Source organism: Vicugna pacos, chromosome 24, assembly GCF_048564905.1.
Source record: "Vicugna pacos chromosome 24, VicPac4, whole genome shotgun sequence".
Lineage (NCBI taxonomy): Eukaryota > Metazoa > Chordata > Mammalia > Artiodactyla > Camelidae > Vicugna > Vicugna pacos.
In genome coordinates, this window is record NC_133010.1 from 25,610,254 (window position 1) to 25,628,148 (window position 17,895).

The 17,895-nt window shown below is 44.3% G+C and overlaps 1 protein-coding gene and 2 long non-coding RNA genes across 8 annotated transcripts in view; 1 reads left to right on the forward strand and 2 right to left on the reverse strand.

Moving 5' to 3' along the window:
* Nucleotides 1–17,895, forward strand: part of PTPRM (protein tyrosine phosphatase receptor type M) — a 643,552-nt gene that overhangs the window by 472,289 nt on the left and 153,368 nt on the right. The gene's annotated exons all lie outside the window — the stretch shown is intronic.
* LOC140689038 (uncharacterized) lies at nucleotides 9,802–15,803 on the reverse strand. The gene is made up of 2 exons (XR_012063915.1): nucleotides 15,720–15,803; nucleotides 9,802–11,114 (listed from the first exon to the last, which is right to left on the reverse strand). It is a non-coding gene; the product is annotated as an uncharacterized lncRNA (long non-coding RNA).
* Nucleotides 16,854–17,854, reverse strand: LOC140689039 (uncharacterized). The gene is made up of 2 exons (XR_012063916.1): nucleotides 17,432–17,854; nucleotides 16,854–17,149 (listed from the first exon to the last, which is right to left on the reverse strand). It is a non-coding gene; the product is annotated as an uncharacterized lncRNA (long non-coding RNA).

Genomic DNA, 17,895 nt, shown 5'->3' on the forward strand with positions numbered 1-17,895 from the left:
TCCTAAAAGTTCGTGTTAACTAAGCCACATACTGCTTATCAAATTAATAAGACAAAAACGTGTTGTTTTTTCAGGGGATGAGGGAGGGTAAAAGTCATAGATTTCTTTAAAAATACTGCCCCCAGCTGAATGCATTCTCCGAATGCCTCGTGAAGTGTATTTCCAGGCAGCTTTTCCAGAGAGCAGCGAATTAGACATAGAAACAACGTTCTCAATAGCAAAGAAGGAAAAAACCTTAGCTGCCTCTGGTGTAGTCATCCTGAGAGTCTATACAATTCACAGGACTGGTAAGAACCCCCAAGGCGGGAATCCAGTGAGGGGTGTGCGTGTGCTTTGATTTAGTCTTGAGGAATCACAGAGGTTGATTATGAGTGTGTGTGTGAGTGGATTTTTTTTTTCTGCAAAGCTATATATTCATATAGGCTGAATGGTTGCTGATTCCCTGAAATATGATTTTATTTTTTAATGCTGGGTACATTTTTGTTTTCCGTAAGTCCTCGCTCCTGACACAAAAGTGTAAGTAATTTAGAACCATGATCAAGTATGCAAGAATTCACTTTCTACCTTTATACTTTGGAATGCATTTAATGCACAAAACCGTTCAAACTAAATGATGCATAGAATTTCAAGAGCTGCAAGGAGCTTCGTAATTCATCTCTTCCTAACCTCTCATTTTATAGATGAAAAAACAGAAGCCCAGATAAGTTAAATGCTTTGGCGAGGGGAGGGTGACCCCCACAGCTGCGAATCCCAGTTTCTGCGCAGATTGCTGTAATGTAACTTTTCTGGTGACTGCTTAGCTGAGTGATGTCCGCTATGCTGATTTCGGGCCCTGTCGCTGACAGTGCAAGAGCTGCACGATTAATCTGAGGATGTCTCTATTTTCCTAGTGCAGCCAGGTGAGCGCTACCAAAGCCAGAAGTCTCAATTGGCGACAGGTCCCAAAGGCAGGGAGAAAGCACTCAGCCCGGAAAGGCCCGGTGATGATCAATCACCATGGCAGATGCGCAGTCACAGCCATCACCATCTCTGCTCCCTCAGACGACCCAGCAGAAAATTTGCTCTGAGCCGAGTGTTTGTTGTTGTTAAAACTTCATGTTACTGTTTTCTCTGTGCAACCAACATTTAACGTTAGACTCAAGGAAAAAAAAAAAGAAACAGGCAGCTCTCAAAATTATGTGTAGGCAGTCTTAGGCCTGAAGCTAGTTTATTTGGGGCCCTTAACAGTGATATTCAAAGGTTTGACTGCCTTTCTGGTTATTCTTACGAGTTTTTTTGTTTTGTTTTGTTTTTTAATTACAACAAATAAAAGTTCAGACTCATGGCCTGGGGTGGGAGGAAGGAGAAACTCATTCAAGGAGCCAAACACAGGAAGGTTTCTGGGGGATCCATTTCTGAGCCAGTCCTGGCATCCTCCCTGTAACTGGAGGAGGTCTACCCCCTGATCACCATCAGAGAGGTCTCGGCTTCTCCTTCTTGTGAAGTGATAACTACATTTAAAGGCGGTATCGGGGGAGGGTGTAGCTCAGCGGTAGAGCGCGTGCATAGCATGCACGAGGTCCTGGGTTCTATCCCCAGTCCCTCCATTAAGTAAGTCAGTAAATGAACCTAATTATCTCTCCTCCTCCCAAATAAAATAAATAAATAAATAAAAGTAAAAACATAAAAAACGAAACAACATAATCCAACTGTTAAAAAAAAAGTTGATGACCACCGACTGCCAAAACTTAGTCCAGAATGAAACAGTCCATCCGTACGTACTTCCGAGTCACGTAACTTGCTGATCCCCCTGCAGCAGAACTAAATTAGCTCTAAATTTTCTATGGAGCAGAGCCTTCTGATGGGATATCCTGTGAAAGTTCTCCAGCCGTTGCATGGAGGGCGGAGAGAGGTTCGGGAAGTCCTCGGGCTACATGAGTGGCCAAAAGCACCTCATATTCCCAAGAAAGAATTCTCCATGAAGTTCCTTGGATAATTAACGCAAAACACACAAATCACTCATTGTAGACCAGAGTAAACTTCTCTTACTAAGAACTATTTTTTCAAGTTCCGGTGTTTACTGTCTGAGGGAGGTGGTGGTTCTCACACCCAGAATGAGCAGAAGGTCCACTGCTGTAAAGGTCTCTGCGGCAAGCGGGCTGCGCGGGGGCCGCTGCCACAGCCCGCGGGGTAATTTATGTTGCTTAGGGACCGCAGTTTTCTGATAGATTGAACTGTTAGTTTTCAGGAGGATTTAATGAAATATTGAACCAGATGCCAGAGTCTGCCACGGATGCGGGACTGTGAGAAATGAGGAAATGCTGCTTTGTAAACAGCTCGGACCTCTGTGCCGCGGAGGCAGGTTGGGGCCTTAGTGAGAGAGAATCACGGCCCAGAGGAAGCAGGACAGGCCTTGTGTCACCGTGTTCACATCTCTGTCCTGTGCTCCTTTAGAACAGGGGGCTGCACTAGCCAGGGCCCTTTTGATTACCTAGAAAAAATGGTCCAGATCTGGAGGTGGGCAATAGGGGCTGAGATTTTTCTGTCATCATTGTTATCTGTGCATCTGCGAATTAATCTTGTAATTCCGCCGGATAGGCTTTTGCTATATTCCTGTTTTCAATAATATCAGGTAACTGGCATCAAGATTTAACTGACACAAAAGAGATAAACAACAGGGGCCTACTGCATAGCGCAGGGAATGATGTTCAGTATCTTATCGTCTACAATGAAAAAAACGGCTCTTTTACACTTTAAAATGGGAACCCTGGTTGGATACTATTATTATTAAAATTGTGTCCTATTTAAAAACAAAAAAGATTGAGCAAGAAGATTTTTGCAAAGAAAACAGCGTCTTCAGAATGAAATTCCTGCATGTCATTTTGAGAGCCTTGACCATTAGACTCTGTCCCTAACGTTTTAGGACTGTTCCTTTTTTCTGATGACCATGGTCAAGACAAGAGGTCATTTTTAAAGAAAAAAAAACTACTCCACTCATGAGTTCAAATTCTGATTTTCTGCTCTTTAGGAAAAGCAAGTATTGTTAGATAGTTCCTCTTCTCTCTAGTCCCCCCCGCCTTGGGGGGAGGTAATTAGTCTAGTTTAACTAATGAATTGCTTACGTCTAGAGGAGGCACTGGAGATTGATCCCAGGATCTCATGCATGCTAAGCCTGTGCTCCGCCATTTGAACTATACTCTCCCCTCCTCTTCTCTCTCATTCCAGTGTAACACACTTTTTGAGCATTATCCTGTTTATTTGACTTAAGATTTAAAATGTGCCTCTTAACTTTAAAGAGCCTGCTTGACTCTGCATGGCCCGTCCTAACCAGGGCCTGAAGCCCTCTGCACAGGGCCGCGTGCAGTGAAAAAGGTCTGGCACAGCTCTGGGTAACACGTGAAAAGGTGCTTGCCAATTAAAGCAAACATTGTGGGTTTAAAGATGAATAGTCAAGACCATAAGGGTTCATGTCTCTGGGGAGGTTCTCTGGTCTCGATGATTAAATGTCTGGTGTGAACTGGATTGCCTTTTTAATGAGAAACTGAAAGTCATCAGTTTTGTCCAAATACTTTGAATCAACATAGTTGGGGAACTTGCTTGTAAAATTCCACTTGGTCCTGAGCCAATCCTTAGCAGCTGATCCTAGAAAAGAGGCAGGAAGCTGAAAAAGCTGAAAGAAGGAAGATACCTCCCCTTGGCAAGTTCCCTGTAAAAACCACGGTGCCTGCTCTGTTCATATTTATTTGTACCCATTTTATAGTATAATATCGTAGTTATTTCCTGCAGATCATTCAAGGGAGTCCTAGCAGAGTAAAAATGTTACAGTTCTTCTGAAAAAGATTAAGAGCATCCTGGTTTGGAAGATGAGGCCTTGGGCCACATCCAGGGCCTGAGTCATGACCCCAGCAGAGCCACAAGGGCACCTGTGACCTTTGGCAAGTTCTGGGACCCCTCTGGGTCTCTCCTGTTTGATCAGTTTAAGAACTTCCGGCTAATCCTCAAGATTTCTTAGCACTACTGGTGTCTGATTCTAGTAGTACCAGTTCTCATCTTTCCAACAAAGAAAGAAATCAGATAAACTCAAACTCAGGGAGCCTCTAGGACAACTCTAGCCCAATTATTTGCTTTGTCCATTTCTATGACACTCACTCTGGTATGGCAGATCCGTAGCCTTAAATGAACAGGGAAACCTGTTTCCTGTTATATTTTTACTTTGTGGTGGTTACAGATAAAGCTTGACATTTATTCACTGCATCCTCCCACGTCCCTGATCTTGCCCTCAGTCACTCCCTTTAGAGTAATGAGGACTGACTTAACCCAGCCACACACACGTCACTCCATCGGCTTGAAGGGGAAACAGGAATGAATGAATTATTGTTTTCATAATGTTTCATAGCATTTGCTGTCACAGAGCACCTGGCTTGCTCATTTCAGGTCAGTGCATGTGCTGAGTGGTAGAAAGAGGTCAGGTCAGAAAAGTACTGCTTCCCAGCAAAGGTCCATTTACAAAAGCAAAGAAGTGTGGCTTTGGAAGTAAACCTGAAGATCAAAGCAAAGACAGATGGGTTGGGGGGTTTCACCACATAAGAATCAGTAATACATTATGGTTAATTTGATGAAAGAAGTTATCCACCTAATGGTAAGAAGTGTAATGCTAATGGAGTGTGGAGAAGTATTTAGCTCAGGAATAGTCAAGCAGTAAGAAGAGGGGGCAAAAAAGGGCCTACGGGGAAAATGCAATTTGCCGTCTCTTATTAAAATAAAGAATGAATTGCTGCTCGAGTAAGAATGAGAATATCTTCTTATGAAAAATATCTTTGTCTGATGATTGCCTGTTACTGTTTGAATCATAACTTCCACTGCAGCTTTCATTCAGAAGCAGCCATTTAAACTCACATACTTCCTGAATGTGCCCAGGGTGTGAAAGCTTTAATTAAATCTACAAGTAGAGCCTTAAAAGAACAAGAAGCAAATTAATTGCAACATGGCCCATGCATTTGTTTCTCTGACAGTCCCTGTGCTCGGGAGGAAAGGCAATCTGTGTGCCCTTCTCTGAATTAGTAAACTCAATATCACTTTCCATTAGCATGGCCAGTCCGCACCATGCATCTTTCCTCTGACACTGTTTACGCGTTAATGCCGTTACAGACCTAGTCTGTTCCAACTGGTTTCCCATCAGATTCCCGAGCAGTAAATTCGTGGGATAAAATAAGCGGCCTTCTGCTCTCTGCAGAGCTGGCTTCGTGAGGTCTTCTCTCAACTGCAGTTCGTAATTAGACTGCGGCGTAATTGAGGAAAATTCAGCACATGCAAATAGGGCGAAAGGACTTGCTGCTAATTCTGGTAGTTATACCGCCATCCATAAAAATTAATTTACAAGATTATTATTTGACTTTTTCAGTAACCTGCAAAAGTCCAAAATGAGGACGTGGTGTTTTGTGCTTAGGAAAGACTTCTACCACCGGAGTTAATAAACGTTCACCCAAGGAGGAAATTAGAGATAAAATCGATATTTTGAAATTTTATCTGGGAAAAAAAAAGGGTCCCAAAATTCCTATGCTTCAAAAGCTTGAACGTAGACTTACTTTGCTTTTTTGGGGGGTTTGTTTCTAGAAGGTGCCAATCTTACAGTGTAATTTATAGCAATCTGTAAATACCCACTTCCCCTACCAACTTTCAGCACTTGCAACTGGGAGCTCCGTCAGACAGTATATAATTTTCCTGTTTTAAGATCTTCACCTATTAATACTCAGGCCAAGCGTTTCAAGCCAGTAACCCGTGACTGGTTTCACTCAGCCTCTAGGAAGGAAAGCGCCTGGGGCAAGGTGGCTGGGCTTAGCCCGCGAGTCAGACAGGCCTCTTCAAGGTGATTTTGTGGGTTGCATATAGTTTAGATTGAGAACGGCGAAGATTTCTGCTTTGAAACATTCCCTGTCTTAGGATGAGGACTGTTTCTCGGGCGGAGATGACGTTTTCTTGCTGGGAAGCAGATGTATTGGGGAGCTGTCCGCCCCTCCCTGCTACGTGGTTTCTTACTTGTTCTCCTTTCTGTGAGGGTGAAGATGAAAGCCCCCAGCGTGCATTCTTCTGACTGGAAAGGGGCAAAGGCAGCATTTTTAGGAGTAAGGGCTTTGCATATTAATTAAGAGACGCAATATTCACAGCGTATTAAAAATTCAAGATTTAGTCCATCCAGGGTCAAATTGGGAAATTTAAAAATTTATGGGCTTACATTGTGCATAAACATTTGCCCTCAGGAAAGTTTCCTGAGGGCAAATCCATCCAGTATTTTGAGCTCTTCATGAATGGCTTGTTGTGGGGCAGTGTAGTCGGGAGGAAGAGTACAGTCATCAGACGGCATCCAGAAGTTGTTTTTGGAAACAGGCTAACAATGGAGCCTGTGTAATCTCTGTCCATTGCAATCTCTAAAAATAGGCCGGGTAACTATCCATCTTCAGAGATTTCAGAGCGATGTGCCTGGAGGCAGGCAGGGAGTTGGACCTGGTGACTTACGAAGTCTCTTCCACTTTCATAATTCCCATAATTCCTTGCACAGATATAAATACAGATAACGTGGTTTTCTTTATTCCAGTTTTCATTGTGTGGGAAAAAAAGATCTAGAATTCAGCACTGCCATTAGAGAACGTTGCTGCCGATTATTCAGCTTAACTCCAAAGAGCTGTCTCCATTAATAAAGGGAACCGGAGTAAAGGTCGTCGCCAACAGGATGGTAATTTGTGATGTCTTTGAAGCGTCCAGGTGACCATTGTGGGAAGGGCTGAGAGAAAGGTCACACCGAGTTTAGCCCCAGACATACCCAGTTGTTACTCAAAAAGGATTTTGCTCTGATTAACCAAACACCAAAGGCCAGTCAGGGAAAAAAAGACCAAGGCCAGGAACCTTCTGAAAGGGAGTCAATTTTTGTAATAAATAAAGGCCGCTACCATGTCTCAGGACTCAACCCCATGCAGAATCGATGAGTAAGGTCCTGCTTGTGCATCTTGGGAGAGTGGAATTGTATCGTGGAACCTCTCCGTGGGCTACTTCTCCTGACAGTCAGGTGCATCAGACAAACAGAGGACTTCTGAGAGGACGTGGACCTGCACCAGGTTCTCCCAGGTTAACAGTCTAGAGCCCATTCCTTCCATCGGTGCTGGCAGCACAGCCAAGATCGTTCTCTGTTGTCGGGCAGCCTCAGAGCCGTTCAGCCTTCTGGTACCCCTTAAAAAAGAAAAGCTGCACAGCAAAGGGGGCTTGTTCTTCTAAATGTTTTGGTTCAGTTTTAGGACGGAGATGAGAAGTGTTCGTTGGGGGCTCTAATTACCCTGGGTCTCCTTCTGAGCTGCCTGTGGTATTTTCAGTTCTGACTCTGATTGACTTGCTTTTCCTGTACCGTGGTTACATCACTGAAGGAACCCCCAGACTGCGCACCGTAAGGCAGAATTGCACAGGAGTGGGAATCTAAGACTATTGAAGAATCTCGCTTACCTCATTGATTTTAAAGAAGTCTCACCTCCAAGGCAGGGCCAAGACTCTAAGGTGCTGTTTTAGCTACACTTCAGTGCATTTTAAATTAAAGTGACCTATTATGATTGTCACACCAGTTGTAATACCCCTTTTTCTTGAACTTCCTTGAACTTTATAGCTAAACCTACTTTCAAATCAGAATCATCTAAGGGACTTTTTAGATACACAGACATCTAGTCCCCACCCTGCATTGCTCCACAGAGGGAATAACCAGAGAGCTGTCTCTTTAAAAAACACACAGGCGATCCTGTTTGCGAACAACTCTGCTCAAAATGGTATGTTCCAGCTGTAAAATAACTGGTGAAGTGATAGCTTTGATAGTTTTCCTATCTTTGGAAAGCTAACACACGTTCATTATTAAATATTCAATCATAGCAGAAAAGTGCCGAGAGAGAAGGAAAATCATCTAATATCTTTGCCTGCCCTCAGCTCTGTGGTCCTTCCGGTGGCCATCTTTTCCCAGGCTGCGCCGTGTGTGTGCACACGGGTATGCACGAGACCGATGTGCCCGTGTGGTTCTGTAGCACCACACAGCAGACGTCTTGTCCCACCAAGAATTATATTTAACAGTTCAACACCAGTCATGGTCTCCAAACATCCTGCTTTACCAGGCAGTTGGCTTTGATGGCCACGCAGTCCCGACGATTGGATAAATTTACATTTCGTTCCCAAAATTTGTTTTTATCATAGTTGAAGCGACCCCTGTAGCTCCCTGAAAACACTTGGAAAAAGCTCCTCATGTGGACCTGAACTCTCTTTGTTCTAAATGCAAGTCAGCAGCTTTCTTATTTCTGAAACCCAAACAAAATCAGCCGTGGCTTCTACATGGTTATTAGTGTTCAAAGCATTCTAAAAGTGAATAGTTTTTCTTCTTGATTTAGAAAGAAAGCCCTCAACAATTTCTTTAAATATGACTAAATTCTGCTGTGGGTCAAATGCAAACTTTTAATATTATTTCTAAAAGATGTGACTTGGTGGCTTTCTTATCAAGTCCCCATTGTCATCCTTAATATAATCTTGAGACAGGAAAAGAGGGAGGGAAATTGATAAGCTGTGATTCCTGAAAGACAGCAGCTGAGCCATCTGTCCTAGGACAGGGCTGTCCCGTTTGCTCTGTTCTTCCATGCTAGTTGATCGTTCTTAATTTTTTTTTTTTGTTGAGGTACAGATGCTTTACCGTGTTGTGTTAGTTTTGGGTGTACAGCAAAGTGATTCAGTTGTGCATATGTGTAGACATTTCTTTTCATATTCTTTTTCTTTATAGGCTGTTAAAAAGTATTGAATGTAGTTCCCTGTGCTGTACAGCAGGACCTTGTTGTTCATCTATTTTATATGTGGCAGTTAGTGTCTCTGAATCCTGAACTCCCAATTTAGCCCTCTCCCCTTCCCACCCCCTCCCCAGATAACCACGAGTGTCTTCTGTGTCTGTGAGTCTGTTTCTGTAATGAAGATTTCTGGGCTGCTTTGCGCTTCCTTCTCTGTCCCCTTGCCCCCCTGGATCCCTTGAAACCTCCCCAGGGCCCCTTCGTCCAGTCACAGGGAGGCCTGCGAGGCCCAGGTGTCCTGAGAGGAATGATAGACATGGTCCCGTCCTCACAGAGCTTAAGGTTTTGGGAGGCGACCGAAAATAAACAAATAAACAAGGGTGTTAGGACCCACAGACACCACCTTCTGTCGTGTTTGCCTCCTCGTCCGCAGAGGTGACCTGTCCCAGGCCCTTTTGGAACTGTTTCTCTAGGTAGCTTGACCACCTGGGGCCCAGGGCCCTCATCTGAAGAGACGATTCTTGGGTGGCACAGAACAGAAAAAATAAAACGAAATACTTCAAGACTGTGTTCATGTATAAATCGAATGATTATTAGCTGCTTTTTTGGTTTCCTCGGCCAAGGAAAGTGAGGCAGAGAATTTGAGGGGATCATACTAACAGTAAAAATATCTGACAGTTGTAGCCAATGTATGAATATAGTGCTTTGTAAAAGTGATGATAGTAGAATTTAATCAATGTACAAGCATAAATAAAGGAGAAAAAAAAAAGTATCTCCCCAAGCTGCTCCCTGGCCTCTCCATACCCAGTCCTTTCCCCAGAGAGGAAATCTGACTCCTAAATCTGAAAAAAAAATAGTAACTTATAAAAAGAAAAATCGAGGAAGGGTCTAGGTCAGCGGCAGAGGATGTGCCTAGCACACACGAGGTCCTGGGTTCTGTCCCCAGTACCTCCATTAAAATGATAAATCAATAAAAACCTGATTACCTCCCCCCCAAAAGGAAAAAGAGAAAAGAAAAAGAACTCAGAGCTGCTAAGAGTTTGATGTTTATTCTAGTCCTTCTATGAACTTAGCCACGTATTTATACAAAAATATAAAATATTTTGTGTTTTGTGTGTTTTTATCTATTGACTCATTCCATACTCGCAGTCTGTGACTTTTTATTTAGCTTGATACATCTTAGGGCTCTCTCCTGTCAACCAGGGCATGTTGATCTACATTATCCTCTTAACGCTGAGTGTTTTCACATTCCTTTATTGATGGAAATGCAAATGATTTCCAGGCCTTTTTTTTTTGCTTCGTTTTTCTTTCACAGCAAGAGCGGCCCTGCCCACCCTCATGGGGGCTCAAAGCCTCTCTGACCTCTCCTTCCACATCAATGGCGTTCGTCCACCTCCACAGCAACGTGGGCCAAAGTATACACCGTGGTCTCTTAGAATCCCTAGAAAATCGTTCAGTCATTCACTCATTCAGTGTTTTTGATGCCTTTGACAATCAGCGCAGCCGTCGTGGAAGTAGCGGTACTGACAGGAACGGGAAGCCATCACCTAGGACGTGCCGGGCAGCCAGCTGATTTCGGCGTCACAACAGCTCTATTTTTGTTCCATTTTACAGCTGGAGAAACTTTGGCATGAGGTTAAGTGACTTTCCGAGGTCACACAGTTAACAAGCAGTGGTGCTCAGATTTGACCGGGGGCCAGCCCACTTCACAAGATCTAGTTAGCTACCGTAATACCCTCCACGGGCCAGGCCCAGTGCTGGTGCAGTACAGTGACCAGGAGCCTGCCCTCATGGGCCTTTTGCTAGTTGAGAAGACAAGTACTAGTAATCACAAAACGAACGTGCAAATATGCTCTGTGACAGGTGTAACGGGGGCAGGGCACACGGTGGTCTGTCTAGTAAGTCCATGGTAGCAGGAGAGACTTGACGTGGTCCAGGAGGGCTTTCCCAGGGAGGAGGCTCAAATGAGATTGACAGGTGGGAGGGGTCACTGAGATGAAGTTGCAGGCAGAGCATCCCAGACAGTGGAACCAACATCTGCAGAGGTCCCCTGGCAGGAGGGACATGGCAAGTGAGTGACTGGAACAGGCCAGGGAGATGGGGGGAGCTCCTCAGTGTTGGGTCAGGTGGAGCCTGGGGGGCAAGGAGGCTGCAGATGCAGGCTGGAGCCGGACCTCAGGGTGCCTTCCAGGTCCGGGGAAGAGTGTTGACCTCATCTGCAGAGGGTAGAAATCACCGCTGGGTTTAAGGAAGACCATGAAGTGATCAGATGCATGTCTTCAAAGCTCTCTCCAGTGAGTGCTCGGGGTGGATTGGAGTGGGGCCAGTCCAGCTTCCAGAGACCTACAGGAAGGCAATTGCAAGAGATGATGGAACTGTAGACCACGTGGCAATGTGGAGATTGAGAGAAGGGGACAGATTTCAGAGGTGAATTAACGGGACCTGGAACCCAGGGGCGGGGGTTCAGCAGTCATGCAGCAGGAGGGGCGGTGGTGTTCACCGCGTTGGCCAGAACCCAGCAGTGAAGGAGACCCCAGGTGTGGGACCCACGCCCACCTGGAGAGCATATGGACTTCATTCAGCTCAGCTGTCAGGAGATTCGCACACCCTCCTGCATGAGCTGTTTTGCCCTTGAAGAGCAGCCTCCAGTGTGTACTGAGCGCTCTGTCATGCTTTATTCCGCTGGCCTTTTGGAGATGTGTGTGCCAATGGCAATTTTAGATGCTCACATTTAACATTGTATTTTTCCTGTTTCTTTGCAGCCATTCTTAAAAGCATCCAAACTTTTTTTTTTTAATCCTGGGAGCTAAAAATTTATTTCACGTCACAAACAGGAGAATCTGTGTCAGAAAGTGTCAGTTTCTAAATCCAAAATAATAAGTTAATTTTGCTCACCTTAATAATTTCTGAGATATTGATAGAGAGACAGGAAGGAAACGTTCAGCCAAGAGTCTCATTTTTAAAAGGTAAAATGAAACCCAGAAAGTCCAGAGGCATGCAGTTCAGCATAAAGCAGCCAGTCTTGTGCACAAGCTCCGAATACCGTGGTATCAGAGGGAAGGGTCCTCCTGCGCTTTGTACGAAGGAGGTGGACAGATGGAGTATGTAAGTGGGTGATGCTGTTCTGTGATGAAGCAAATGCTGGATGCTTCTGGAAGTCACGGGCAGCGCGTCACTGTCCTGCTCAAGGCAACATCCCTCCTGAGGACGAGTCTCAAGCCCTCGTGGTTTGCCTGTTCGTTTAGGTCTAGTCTTTGAAAGACAGTGACCAAGTAATACTCTGTGTTTGACTTGGGCAAGTGGAAAATGACAGTGAAGACCACGAAGCTGAAGGTCTTTACTGTGAAATTTTTCTGAGTTTCATTATAGCCGGTTAAATGGACAAAGTGGAATTTTCTTAAAATGAAGGCTTGTGCATCAGAAGCCCCTGGACGGTTTCTTTTTCCCTGAGTACTAACATTCAGACAGACCCACAGACCTACCCAGAACCTCCACAGATGATGTACGAACACATATACTTTAAAAATTCGTAACATTTAAAAAATTACCCTACTTCCAGTTAAAAGCCTTTGGATTAATAAAATAAAGAGTAGTGGCTGCATTTCACCAATTTTTCCGAGAATGCCTTCCTGAAGATTGCCGGTTCTAAGTTATCTTTGTTTTCTTTATTCAGAGGCCTCAGAGTTGAAGGATAAGTGGAGAAAATAGCCCCTGTTCTTGGAAAGACTGGCTCAGGGGTGGATGCTGCTGGTCTTGAGTGAGTGGTCCAGGCAAGGGCACATCACCGCAGGCAGCGTCTTGCCAGCCCAGCGCTTCGTGAAAGAGCTGCAGCATTCCTGCTGCTCAGTAAGCCTCCGCCCACAGTGAGGTGATGACCCGGAAAGTTGGAGGACTGTTCATCTGTGCCTGAGGCCTGCGTCCTTCAGAGCCAATAGGTCAGGTCTTGATTTGTTCCCCGGGGTGGAGCGGAGCGGGAGGCAGCCCACCTGGAGGTGGAGTTTGGAGGTTGTCACTGCCTGCAGGTCACCTCCTCAGCTGGCCAGGCACGTCCAGGGGAAATTCTCATCTGGGAGACCTGACCTTAGGCTGACCGCAGGGTTGCACTTCACCTTGAGACTTTCAAGAATCATCTTTTAAGATGCAACAAGATGTTGTTAGTAAATTTATTTAATTGGCGCACAAACTGGTTGCATTGTAAATTGGTAGGAATATGTCGCTTTTATTTTGCAGTAGCTTTTTTACTTTTAATTATTTACTTAAAAATTAAAGTGACCAATTCCGGACTTTAGACACATGCCCGACACCAGCCCCGTGAGGTTGGGCTGACTTTGTCTCGGTTTTCTGACATGACGGCTGCTGACGTGCCTTTTCTGCTGGTTGTTCTCGGCTTCCCTGGCTTTCCGAAGACACAGATAATACAATGTGCCTGAGAATCAGCAACTAAATAAATTTTATTTGAATATCTTATATTTTATTTGCCCCTCTTTGAAAATTACATATAGTAATTCTTGTCACTTCTATATAGTAATTGCATATAAAATACAGCTAATGTAACAGATACATTGGGGTTTTTTATTCTTATTTTTTATTTAAATGTAGTCGATTTACAATGTTAGTTTCAGGTGTACAACAAAGCAATTCAGTTACACATATACATACACATACTGACTTTCAGATTCTTTTCCATTACAGCTCATTACAAGACATTGAATATAGTTCCCTGTGCTCTACAGTAGATCCTTGTTATTTATCTATTTTATATATAGCAATGTGCAGATACCTTCAATTTTTAAATACAATGGTGTTAAAAAGAGTAGACAAGATGATTGCTTTACTGAGTCCAGATGGTTGTAATTCAGAGATTGTATGTGGGAAAATGAAGAAAACTACTTAGTCGTGGCAGCTGACACTGTAACTAGACTGAATTTCCTCTTAATGAAAAAAAGAGCTGTGTGTGGAGGGTGGGAATGTCGTGTGGGATAGGTCAGACCTTCACAGCTATAGGCTGGCATAAAAAAGGGTAATTGGTGTGTTACTGAGTGGACGCCTGCTAAGGGCGTAATTAGGAAACCGAGCGGGCCTCGGGAGGAGTCTGCTGTATTTGCCACGGAAGGAACTGCCGGGGAAGGGGCGGGACTGGTGAGAGAGGCTGCAGGTCGCCCCGGCCGTGTACAGCTCTGCCGGGTGGCCAGGGTAGCGCAGGCAGCCTGGGCTCTGAGAGGGCACTCATCGGGGCCGTAGGTCTCAGTGTGGCTGGGTCACTTGGTACCTATCCAGGGTGCCTGGAGGCTGAGCTGAGGGTAGAGGTCAGCAGAACATAGGAGCTGTGTCCACGTGGCCCATCTTATTTTTTTTCACTTGTATTCTTTTTTATTGAAGTATAGTCAGTTTACAATGTTGTGTCCATTTCTGGTATACAGCATAATGTTTCAGTCATATATACATATATTCACTTTCATATTCTTTTCCATTATAAACTATTACAAGATAGTGAATATAATTCCCTGTGCTGTACAGTAGAAGTTTGTTGTTTATCTGTTTTATACATAGTAGTCTAGTATCTGCAGATCTCCAACTTCCAGGTTATTCCTTCCCACCTCATTTCCCCTTGGTAACCATAAGTTTGTTCCTTATGTCTGTGAGTCTATTTCTGTTTGTAAATAAGTTCATTTGTCTGGTTTTTTTAGATTCCACATATAAGTGGTATCATACGGTATTTTTCTTTCTCTTTCTGGCTTACTTCACTTAGAATGACAATCTCTAGGTCCATCCATGTTGCTGCAAATGGCATTGTTATTCTTTTTTATGGCTGAGTAGTATTCCATTGTGTATATATACCACAGCTATTTTATCTGTTCACCTGTTGATGGACATTTAGGATGCTTCCATATCTTGGCTATTGTAAACGGTGTGGCTGTGAACACTGGGGTGTGTGTATCTTTTTGAATTACATTTTTCTCCAGATATAAGCCCAGGAATGGGATTGCTGGATCACAGGGTAAGTCTAGTTCTAGTTTTTTAAGGAACCTCCATACTGCCCTCTATAGTGGGTGCACCAATTTACACTCCCACCAACAGTGTAGGAGGGTTCCTTTTTCTCCACACCCTCTCCAGCACTTATTATTTGTAGACTTCTAAATGATGGAAAGTGACCCATCTATTGATAAACCGTGGGAAACTATGGGACACATATTGGACTACTACACGGCTGTACAGGAGATGGAAAAAGACTTCTCTAGACAAAAGTAAAGTGATTTCCAGGGAAGGAGACAGCAGAACAAAACCTCTTCTTTACAAAAGAATGCCAGCTAATAAATGCGGAAGGGTCGGCAGGGTTAGAATGTCAGCATTTTGAAAAGGCCAGTGAAATACATGTGCAAATGATTATATATGGTGTGATACATTTTGAGTAAGAAAGGAATAAGTAAATATATGTGTGTGTTTCTCTATAAACACACACACATAATTTTTACAAAGAGAACTCAAGAAGGGCAATCCCAAAATGCCTGAAAATGGTTACTATGGCGATAGGTGAGTGGGAACGGGGTAGAGGGAATAAAAGGAAATGAGCAAGAGACTTCTCTGAGTTTAATTTTTGTATAGTTTTGACTTTCGAAGCATGTAAATGTTTTGCAAATTCATAAAATTAAGTTAAATTGAAAATACTAAACAAGCTGACCCTGGGGTTGAATATAGATAGAAACACGAAGTAGTAATATTACTGCCCAGCGGGAAAAAATTTGAGTAACATTTGAATACAAGTCTCTTGACTATATAACCTTAGTGATGTCCCCAGACCAAACTTGGATCCACTCACCCACGCACAGTAAAGTCAGTCTACTAACAATTTAAACAGCAAATCAGCCACATGGCAGTCACAGAATATTTGGTTCCTCCCTGAAGTACATAGGGATGACCATGAGCACACAGCCCCCTGCTTCACCTCGCCTTTACAAATGTTTCCCTGGACTCATCAGGGAGGCTGGGTTTCCTGAGCACCAGCTGGTGCCTTTTTAAAGGCAAAGTGAAGAGGGGAGAGTTGCAGGGTGTGTGATCAGCTCGTGCACAGTTCCTGATTGGTTGATGGTGAGGTAACAGGGTGATGTCACAGAGGTTGGCATCATCAGCCAGCTGGGGGGGCTGTGTGCTCATGGTCATCCCTGTGTACTTCAGGGAGGAACTAAATATTCTGTGACTGATTTGCTGTTTAAATTGTTACCAGTTCTTCTAGCCCAGCTGCTAATTTTGTCACTACATGTTCACATCCTTTCAATCATTAGTTCTTGAGCCAGACTTTTGTGACTCAGAGGAGGCCTGGGAGACCACAGCCTTTCTACAGACAAGATGCAGTCAGAGGACATGGTGGGGTCTGTCCTGGGAAGGTCCCACAGAGTCCTGCTCAGTTACAGTGGGATATATTCAAAGGACAAACAGAACTAAAATAAAATCTTAAACATTTTTCGTAGATTTACTTTTCATAATTATGTTCATATTGTTCTTCTAAAATTATTTTTCTATAGAAGGATAAGTACATAAACCCCAAGGTTTACCGTAAGAGAAGAGACACAAATACTCTTTTTAAAAAAAGAAAATCTCTGTAGTGTTAAATCTGAATTGGAAATATCAGTGTGAAGTCATGATTTAAATATATACGAGATAGAATACATATAAAATTTCCTAGGCCCTGAGCACTCGAAAGAGCTAGAAACAATGAAACTCTGGCTGCAGTGAGCGCACGTACCATCGATCAAGACCTTAATTTGTAAATGCTGTTCCCCAGTAAACACAGTTGGGCTTCTTGGAGAAATGACTCATCTCAGGTTTAGGTCAGGGGAAAACCAGGTGAGCCTGTAGCGTCTTATGCCAGAAAGCAAGGCTGTACTCAGTGACTAATAGAATGATGTCAAAGGGACAGAGGAGCCAGCTGAAAGGGCTACCTCTCACCAGATGCCGGACCACTGGATCATCCAAAGGAATACTGTCTGTAATTGATATGAAGCACTGCATTTTAAAAAATCCATCCATCTCAGGTAAACATTTAAAAACCAAAAAAAAAAAAAAAAATTAAAAAGAAACCAAGAGAAGGGGACAAGGGGAGGTTTTCTTTACAGGGCAATACCAGTGAGTAAATACAGAAAAGGGAGGACTGAAAAATCACCATTTTGCAAAGCCCAGTATGATAATACATTCAGACAAGAGTCTGTGTTTGCTGAAACAACTGGGTGAGGGCAGTGTGGTCATCAGAAGAGTCGCACGATCTAAAACGGCCACCCTACGGATGATCCAATGAGGGAAAGCTGAGCCTTTGCGATGGGAACATCCGCTGGTGAACGCCTTCCTCGTCAAATCCAGCCAAGCCAGTAAGGGCGCAGTTTCACCTGATGGGATGCAATCAGAGGGCACAGTCACCTGTGCAGCAGCTGTGACATTAATATTTAATCGGGAACAACCAGAGTGTCTGTCCCTGTGAGACATTCTGCAGTAAAAGTAGCCCCGGACTCTTCAAAAAGTCAGTGTTTTTTGTACAACCACATTTTCTCTCCCAGATGCTTATAGATTGATTCTGTGTTTTTATTCTTCTTTCCGGTATAAAAGTTAAGTCAACAAAATGTGTGTTGCGTCCAAAGCCCTTTAAAAAATATGATTAAATGACGGCCTACCGGTGTGCTTCCCCGGCGAGCTGAGGTCAGCGGTCCTGCGGTCATGGCCAGATGCCGTCTGTGGGCGTCCTCCCGCGGGACCCCTGTGCCCGGGCAGTAGGACTCAGTGTGGAGGGAGGGAGGGGCAGAGAGTAGCTGTGAGGGCACAGCTGGCACCCTTCAGCCTCGATGAAGATGAGGAGCGCAGGGAGGGCCCCAGGGCTGCTGGGGCAGAGACTGCAGCCTCTCCTGTCTCTGGCGCAGACTCAGGGGCTGCGGGCCGGGCCCTGGGCTCAGGGCCCACGCTCTGCACCTCATCTTGTCTTACGGGCACGCTGTGGGGTTTTCAGCTGTTTCGCCCACACCAGGACTTAGATTTTGCCTTCTCGTGGAGGCCATGTTAAGAAAAGCACCAGGTCGTGTTGATCTGGCCTGGCTGGCTGGTGCTGACGTGGTGTATTTTCTCTCAGTGATGCTCTGTGATG